This window comes from Dunckerocampus dactyliophorus, chromosome 7, assembly GCF_027744805.1.
Source record: "Dunckerocampus dactyliophorus isolate RoL2022-P2 chromosome 7, RoL_Ddac_1.1, whole genome shotgun sequence".
NCBI classification, from domain to species: domain Eukaryota; kingdom Metazoa; phylum Chordata; class Actinopteri; order Syngnathiformes; family Syngnathidae; genus Dunckerocampus; species Dunckerocampus dactyliophorus.
The window spans coordinates 31,836,137-31,846,118 of NC_072825.1; positions in this window are offsets into that span (position 1 = coordinate 31,836,137).

Genomic DNA, 9,982 nt, shown 5'->3' on the forward strand with positions numbered 1-9,982 from the left:
AACCAAGTCCTGATACTTTTAGAATCATTTGAAACATTTCTCGTGTAAAATGTACAAATTCGCACAAAAGTTAGTGTATGAGCATAAATATTATATATGTACATTTGTATTATTCCTGCTCTCATTTTACAGTATACTGTTGTTTATTAAAAACAATAAACACATACATTTGCAAATTGATAGGACTTTTCTCGATTTTTCCCGCGTGTCTTTACTTAGTCAGTCCAGCAGAGAGAGCCATTTAGCTAATTTTCGTTAACCATTTATGGTTAAAAAAATGCACTGAAGTTTACCAGGGTGTTTTTTTTTACTTTAAATACATACACACACACGACCAGGTTCACTTTTCTGCACAGCTGCCGCAAATAATTGTATAAAAATGTGAAAACAGCACAAATTTTTTTTAAAAATAATTACAAAACTGTCATTACAAAATCCCTGCCCCCATCCCAGGTTCTAATGTATCAACAATTAGCATTATTTACTCCTTTATGTGACATGGGAGTAACGGTGCAGGATATTAATTGAAAAATGTGGATCACAATTATATTGTTTAATAGTTAAAATACAAAACGTGCTGGAAGATATTGACAGAAAACAATGCACATTTTTAAAACAATATTGATGTGTGCTATTATTAATATTGTTCATCTGAGCACCACATTTGTGCTGTGTTACAAAATGAAAAACAAAATCATGCAATGAATGTACTTGGTGGCAGATTTTATAAATCTCATTAATGCCAACATTGGTACAAATATGAATCACGCAATAATGATAAAATAAGTACAAAAACACTCTTAAAGAGTGTAGTGCTCTCATTTTGGCATATAAATTGGAGCAAATATAATATTATACATAGTGTACTAGCCACTTTGTGCTGCCACTCGTTAATGGCACTCATTAATAACTGAAAAATAAAATATTACAGTATTTTATGATGTATAGTAACCCAAGACCTTGGAAGCATAAGGATGACGTGTGTGCGTGATTGTAGTCGCATATGCGAGGAACGAATGTGTGACATTGGAATGCAGACTATATTTACAAGTCAAGTTACAATTTCACACTTAATGTCAAATCACATCAGGAGAAAAATGCGTAGGTTGTATCCCAATGAAAAAACGACTGAGAACATTTTTATTTGTACATGCTAAGAGATCAAATATTCTGCTTTTACAAGGATAATAATGTTCGGTTTTATGAACCTAATGATATGTTTATTATTGTGGATGTAGTTGGTGTTTCAACTTATTTATCAGCTGTGCAAACATTGTATGACTTGTGCACACACACGCTTATCAATAATAATAATATACTGTACCATGAAGTCCATATGACACCTGAGATGATGAGTGTCTGGAGTGCACTGCACCTACAATCACGTGTGCAATTGAACTGATTTAATATTCAAATATATTTGTCATCTTTGAGGTGGAAATATTTTATTTTATGATGTGATGTCGGACATCTTTGACTTAAGTTTGAGCTAATGAGAGAAATTAGCAAGTAATAGTTGATGCCCCCCTCCCCCCACAGCCCTCTCCTCACAAATTATTTTCCCACTTTTTTTTATCTGCGCATAAATTAAAAAAATCTGTCGAAATTTATTATTCATCTGAGATGTGATTAATATGCAAAATTATGCAAATTAAGATGCAATTAGGCTCCAATTCTCCAGTGGAATTTTCCATTATAATTTAATACAAAGTAACAGAGTAATTGGTGTCACGTGTAATTACACTTAGTGGATGCAAATGATGGCGCGCTCGTCGCGGAAACGGACCTCGGCCCGACTCAGCCTGTCCGAGGAAGCCCAGACTCCTTGTGAGTGGTTGGTGAGTTTCAGGTGTTTGGCAGTGCCACGCCCCCTCCGCAGTCCTGTTTGATCGCTGAACTCGTCCCAAGACGGCAAGTGGAACTTCACGTAGGCCAAACTGTCTCATGTCCTGACTTTACACACACATGCAAAGCACACATGTAAACACACACACACACAGAGGGAGAGAGAGAGAGAGAGAGCGCTATCTGCCTCGCTCGCCATCACCGCAGCGAACAAAGACGTCCTCCCTCGGCCGTCCTTGCCGCCTCCACTCTCCTGGCTGCGCTCTCTCAAAGAACATAATCCCTCAACAAAATGGAGGCACAAAGGAAACTTGAGCTCAATCCTATAAAGGCGCGGACACGCCACACAATGCGTCCTCCCACCCGTTTCCCCATATCCTCGTCCCCCGGGATGCCTCAGGCACCCCACTCGCCTGCCGTAAAATGCCCCGTGGCACAGATCAGGCTTTATCCAACACCTCCATCCATCCTTTCCTTCACGATTAGCTCCTCACACCTCAGCCCCGCCCTCCCACCACTATCAACCAGCCCATACCTCCACATGGATGCAGCACACCTGGATGACCTTTATGTTTGTTTGCTTTGCTGCCTTGGTGACGTAAATGTCTGACTTTATAGGAGTCAGTTAGTTGAGTATTGAGTGAGTTGAATTATGAGTGTGTGTGTTACAAGTGAGTGAGTGAGTGAGTAAGTTGAGTATTGAGTGAGTTGAATTATGAGTGTGTGTGTTACAAGTGAGTGAGTGAGTGAGTGAGTGAGTGAGTGAGTGAGTAAGTTGAGTATTGAGTGAGTTGATTTATGAGTGTGTGTGTTACAAGTGAGTGAGTGAGTGAGTGAGTGAGTGAGTAAGTTGAGTATTGAGTGAGTTGATTTATGAGTGTGTGTGTTACGACTGACTTATAATAGTGTGTTAGTTGAGTTATATGAGTGAGTGAGTTGAGTTTGTGAGTGAGGTAGTTGAGCATTAAGCGGGCTGCGTTATGAGTGTGTGTGTGTCATGAGTGAGTGAGCTATATGAGCGACTGAGTTGAGTTTATGAGTGAGTGAGGTAGTTTGTTGTGTGTGAGTTAGTTGAGTTATATGAGTGGGTGGGTTGCTTTATATGAGTAGTAAGTGAGTTGGTTGAGTACTAAGTGAGTTGTGCTATGACTGTGCATCTTATGAGTAAGTTATATGAGTGAGTGAGGGAGGTGAGTTGCCATTGGGTGAGTGTGTTGAGTTATACGAGTGAGTGAGTTGATTTTATGTGTGAGTGAGTGAGTTAAGTTATGTGAGTGATTTAGTTGAGTATTGAGTGATTTGAGTTATGAGTGTGTGTTATTGGTGTGTGTTATATGAGTGAGTGGGTTGAGTTGCAAGTGAGTGAGTTAGTGGAGCTATATGAGTGAGTGAGTGTGTTGAATTATATGAGTGAGTGGCTGAGCTGCGTTATATAAGTGAGTGAGTGAGTTGAGTTCCATCCATCCATCTTCCACCACTTACCCGAGGTTGGGATGCGGGGGCAGCAGCCTAAGCAGGGAAGCCCAGACTTCCCTCTCCCCGGCTACTTCATCCAGCTCCTCCCGGTGGATCCCGAGGTGTTCCCAGACCAGCTGAGAGACACAGTCTCTCCAACGTGTCCAGGGTCTTCCCCGAGGCCTCCTACCGGTCAGATGTGCCCTGAACACCTCCCCAGGCAGGCGTCCGGGAGGCATCCTGACCAGATGCGCGAACCACTTCCGAGTTTGTCCTGGACGACAGTGCTTCTCACCTTATCTCCAAGGGAGAGCCCAGCCACCCTACGGAGGAAACTAGGAAGTTGAGTTATGAGTGTTATATGAGTGAGAGAGTTGAGTCACATGAGTAAGTTAGCTGAGTTACCCTCATATACGAGGGTGAGTTACAGTATGAGTTAGTTGGCTGAGTCAGTGACTGTAGAGATGCTCAGATCAAGGTTTCATGTTGTCGATTCTGATCATCCAGGACTGAAAACAGCCGATACTGATCTCATGGATTAATTTGACATTTTTCAATTTATTACGATGAGTGCTATTGGTGTATAAAGGAGAAAAGTCCAAGGTCCCTTGATTCCCGGGGGGCACAAAAATAGGCAATTACTAATAATATCAGTAATTAATTAATGGGTGGGGGGGGGTGATTTTGTGACCCAGAATTGGGCTGCAATAGTATTAGCCACAGGTGATCAGCTTTTGTGATTTTTGTGATGTTGAAAGACATTCATCAATATTTTCACGCAAATCGGCTGATACTAATTGGTGGCCGATTGATCGGAGCATCCCTAGTAAATCCAGTAGAAGGAGTTAGTGACTTTGTACAGCCACGTGACTGATATGAGTTAGAGTTGTATGAGCTCGTCACTGCCTTACAGTATATGACTTAGAGTTAGTCAGTGTCAAAAGAGGCAATGTCTTGGATGACACTCGCTACAACTGCACAGGGCAAAAACACAAGCTTAAGCTCATACTGTCCCGCAGACGCAGCTACACAAAGCTAGAGTTATGAGTTGTACCAGTGAGTCATGTGAGGCATAGGCTGAGCGTTTTCCTAAGGCAAAATGGGACAGGAAGACATTGGGGCAAGTCTTTTAGAGGGCTGCGGCACCAAATGAAATGAAATGGCAGTTTTAGTTCAATTGTATATTTCAGTTTGGGTTAGGACATGTAGAAACAGAGTCAAAAAGCCAAGATGGTGTTGAGGTTAGTCCATGTAGGTCATTGTCAGTCATTGTCAGTTGTGTGTTATTTCAAAGCGACACCTGTGGTGGTGTGTTGTGTTCAGGGTCGCCCCCAGCAGGAGGAAATGCGATGGACGAGTGTTGTTTGTGGTTAAGTCATCCAGTTTCCCGCCTCGCCTTTATGAAGTTCAGAACCGAGGGAGTGTGCCGAGACGAGCCCCTCCCCCTGTTTGCTGATTACATCAAGGCTAGGCGCGGCGAGACGTGATAACACCGCCAAAGTAGGCCGCCTGCACTCGCTGCCACAGGAAGAGGAAGTGCCCCGGCGCACCTCCACCTGTGTCTCAAACACATCTGCACACAACATCACAGAGCGGCGGCACTTCCTGCCTCGGCGAGCGTACGCTGGGAGATGAGAAATGTCAAGGCGAGCACCTGAGACGACGTTCTCATTCTTCACTCGACATCAAACACACAAAGTTACACTAAAGTCCCTCAGACACTCTTGCAAGACGGCAACTCAGTAATTAACCCCAGCAGTCTGCAACAAGGTGCTGATTCCTTGATTTATTTCCTAACGCGGCACAAACATTACGCATGCAAGCGGCAAGGAGTCCCTCTCCCTGGAAATTCTATAAATGTCTGCTCTCCTTTCATGGATTACTGTCACCATTGTGAAGGCTGCCAGGCCCGCTTGCCTTTTCTGGGCCTGTCTCTGCAACCTTGATATATTTGCCAAATGAATATTTGAAGCCGTAATTAAATTTATCCCACCTCTGCACCTTCTGTATGGACGCCACCTTGCACACGTCTCATATGACACCTTCAACACACACACACACGTGCACGCACACACACACGCATACACACACATGGGCTTGAAGAGTCTCCAGCACTTTAAAAAGTATGCATTTGCCCATGTCTATTTGTCAATAGTGTTGACAATTCCTTTTTTACTAACGATTGGTTTAGTATCATTTAGCATGGTTGTGAATCGACTGAGGAAAGATACAATTCCATTCAAGGACTTGACTGAACTCGAATAAACAGAAGATTGATGGGATATTTTTGTTAGGATTTTATATAGCGAAGAAGAACAATCATTATGTCAACCACCAATGAAATGACAGGATTAGTGATGACTTATTCAACTGACCAAAACCAAATGCAGTCTTATTATTGTTATTTAATTTGATGTTTTGTATGATCCAGTTATTGTTAAACATCCTTTTATGCCATTATTTAATATGACTTCTTGTGTGATTTAATTATTTTTAAACACCTTTCTCATGCCATTAGTTGATTTTTTTTTGCATGATTGAATTATTATTGAACATGCCTATGATGCCATTATTTAATGAGTTTTGGTGTTATATAATTATTAAACATCCTTGTTATACTCAACTTTTCATTGTCATTTTTGCATGATTGAATTATTATTAAATGTCCTTTTTATGCTAGTATTTAATTAGACTTTTCTATGATTTAATGATGATTAAACATCCTTATTATGCCCCTGTTAGATTTCTTTGGTATGATTTGATTATTAATAAACATCTTTATCATGCCATTATTTCATGGCATGATCATTTCTGTGTGTTGTGTTGTTTTCTGCGGTATTGCTGTTATTTTCCCTCACCAACCACTTTCCACCACCATTTACAAACAAATAAAACTGTTACATTTGTGTTAGATTTTTCCAATCTTTTTCTTTATTTCCCTTAATTTCAACAGTGTCTATGGGACCAAAATGGCCTCTGGGGTAAAGCGTGTCTCTTATTCTTGTAATAAAGGTGAATTTTCAAAATAATATTCAAAAACAAATCCTGGATACAATTCAACGTACTTTCACGCTATGAAATATGCACTTCATGTGCCATTAACGTGTTGGTATGATGTGTCGCACGCACACGTGTTTGTACGCTATCAGCTATCAATCAGGTTGTCATGTTGACCGCTGCTGCTCCCTGACAGACTCCAGATCAGCGTGAAGGCAGCCCGACGCATTAGCATACACGCGCATTCATCACTTTGTTTGCCTTTTGTCTTCTTCCTTTTTTTTTAAGGCCAGCGCAAGAATTATTAGCGGCTTAGCGCCAAGAGGCCCCTAAGAAGCTCTCGGGGTGTAAGACCCTCTCCCGAGTCGTGGCCAACACGGCGCTGAGCCCCTGGCCCATTCACAGAGGCCGTGTACGTGTCAGCGGGGACACGCCATGATCCCTCGCTACGCCGCACGCAATCAGCGCCCCATTCTAGCACCCGAGCAAATCCACTCGCGGAAAAAAAGTCCCAGAAAATATTAACACATCGCTGAACAATAGTTCCTGCCGAAGCATGACTCAGCAGATGATTCCCAATTCCATGCACACAACAGGGGATTGTGCTCAGTGTGTGTGCTGGGGCGGGAGGGGTACTGTCAGCACCAGCTCTTCCGGTCCAACAAAATTCCAAACCCCCAGCATCAGCACCAAGCTTATGATCTGTGGGAAAGCCGTGGCGAGTTTGTTTTTTTTTTTCTGCAAGAGCGCCGGAGCATCTCGCCCGTGTCTCCAGACGGCCCGATTTGGGAACGCCGTGAAATCCGTGGCACCTTTCCTGGCTTCCTGGCTGAACGGCTGCCATATCTTGTGATGGACTGAGGCGGGAGAGAGCGCGGCAGCCGGGGATTGAATACGGCTTAATCTTCACCCGGGCCACATGTGTGTGCATGATAACATGCTCGCTTTCTTCCCGCGCACCGTCGCTCGGCGCCAGCTGCCAGGTTAGCTGCTTCGCACAGCCGTGTTCCCGTGCGATATTTGCCCGCTGTAAAAAGAACTATTGCACCTAAGGTGGGGGCTAATGCATGTTTTTGGAGATGACGGTAATTCCTGACACATTTGGAGAGACAGATAGTGTGTCTTACAGCGAATGACAATATGTGTAAAGACACCTTAGCTTAGCTGCTAATATTTGATTGGTGAGGAGCCTCTCCACGCCGAGCATTGACGCTATTTTGGTTTTGAAACGGCGGCAAAAATACCCGCACTCGCACACACGTGCCTAGCTATTCTTACACCGTATCTTGCAGACAATTAAAACACGACGGCGCCAAATCAACGCTAATTTCACAGGTGCTGATCGTGCTGAAGGATATTCTTGTAAATGTTTGTAGCGACACATTACCTACAAATGAATCCATGCAGTTGGACCTGAATCTTCATTCTGCATCTGCACAAGACATTTTGGTTCTTTTCAGCACTCGAGCAGCAGGATTTTTTGCAAAAATCGGCATAAAGTCCTCTGTCTGGTTTCAAAATCAAACACCCAGAGGTTGGACTACTATTCTTAGTTGCCAATCTTCACTCTTCATCTTAGCCAGACGTTTTGGAAAGTTGTAGTCAGCACTCGAGCAGCAGCATTTTGGCTCATCCGTTAGGAGGATGGAATTTTCTGCAAACATTGGTACAAAAGTTCTCTCCTGGTTTCAAAATCAAACACAGACTTTGGACTAGAGTCCTGAGTTGTCCATGAATCTTCAATCTTTATCTTAGCCAGAGTTCAAGTCAACACTCAAGCAGTTGCATTTTGGCTCAGCAGTTAGAAGAATGGCAGAAAGTCCGTCTCTTGGAGACGTTCTAGTCAGCACTCGAGCAGCAGCTGCTCATCAGTTCGGAGGATGGATTTTTTTTGCAAAAACTGGCATAAAGTCTTCTTTCTGGTTTCAAAATCAAACACCCAGAGGTTTGACTAGAGTCCTTAGTTGTCCATGAATCATCAGCCTTCATCTTAGCCAGACATTTTGGATGAGCTCTATTCAGCACTCGAGCAACAGCATACTAGTTAGTAGGATGGAATTTTTGCAAAATTTGCCATAAGGTCCTCTCTTTGGTTTCAAACTCAACACCCAGAGGTTGGATGAGCGTCATTAGTCGTCCACGAAACTTAATGGCTTTTTTGTTCCATTTTTCTTTCGAATTTGTACGCGTCCAACTTTGCGGGAACACTTTGGGGAAGAGCCTTTTCTGTTCCTAGTGCACAAAGCAAGGTCCATCAAAGCATGCTTGTAGAAGAACTTGAGAGCTCTGACCTGGAGCATGTTGAAGGTCCTTGTTCGTATTGTGGACAGCATCTCCGCCTGACACACAGAGGCTTTGCCTACCCAATGAGGGGGTTAACATTTCTCGGCAAAATGCGGCCACTAATTTGACCCAATACTTCCAGCATGGTGATAGATGGAACCGAGCCTGGAGCAGAGCCAGCAGGTCCTCTTTCACATCCAAAGTCAGTGACCACTGACCTCACAAAACCTTTCAGAAGAATGGAAGCTGTTCCAGATGCAAACGCTTGCTTGTGTCTTGCGTCCAAATAGAAACAGTATACAATGCAATCAGTGCAGCAACTTTGCGGTGCGTCCGTCCTCACAAACAAAACATTTATTATGATTACATTAGCATAAATGGTTTCATAACATCTGCTTGTCAATAATTACACCCGCAGATTCTCCTGCCCTCTGACCCGTGCTGGCGATGAACCCCAGGTGTAAGGCGCCATCAGGCTAATGAGCGGCGTGTCGTTCCCACATCAGTAAACACCCTCCATCCATTCAATTAGCGCTTAATATTAGCTTTGAAATTCAGCAACTGGGCTTAATTGACGAGATCGCATTCAAGGGGAAGATGTTTTGGGATTTGATCTCGTGTAACAAAACGGTCAGCAGATTTTCAACCAAGTTTTGGTTTGTTTTGACTGCATACTGAAAAACACTCTTTGGCTGTCACTTTCTGTTTGAACAACTCTGGAGTGTCAGTGCAGTCCTAATTGAAAAGTTAATTAACTTTCTTAAGTCAGCAGCTTCCCTCCAGGGAGAAACTTTGCAGCATTTGTCATAAACACAAACCACCTGCTTGGCTACATGCTAACATTAGGTCACTGAACGTACCACCCACCCACAGAGTACAGGTGTCCCTCGGGCTACGTACGAGTTCTGTTCCTAGACTGTTTGCCCGTTTAGCAGGGCGAAGTCCACCCACATTCTTTTAGTCTACCAGCTGTGAAATAATGCTCAAGTGAGTCTCAAGTGAGATTGACAATTCAATATTAAAAGGAACAGATGCAAGCAATTGTAATGCCAGCTCTGGAGAGACCGGTCACCCCATCAGCCAAGGTCTAGCAAGGTCCGAGCCATCTCTAAAGTGAAACTGAGTTCCTCTTGCTCATAAGCCTGCTGTGGAAGTGGTCCCGATGATCTGGAAACTTCCCGTTGACTGTTTGTTGGTGTATTGGTCTGATCTGGTTTCATCTAATCCTTGGCTAGGGGGGCTGGGCAACTCAGCCAGAACACAGAAAGGGTCACTCATCATGAAACTATGTGTGTGTGTGTGTGTGTGTGTGTGTGTGTGTGTGTGTGTGGGTGTGTGGGTGGGCGGGTGCTTAATTAAAAAGAACAAGGTGTCTTTTGTTCTTCTTATCTCGCTGTTATGG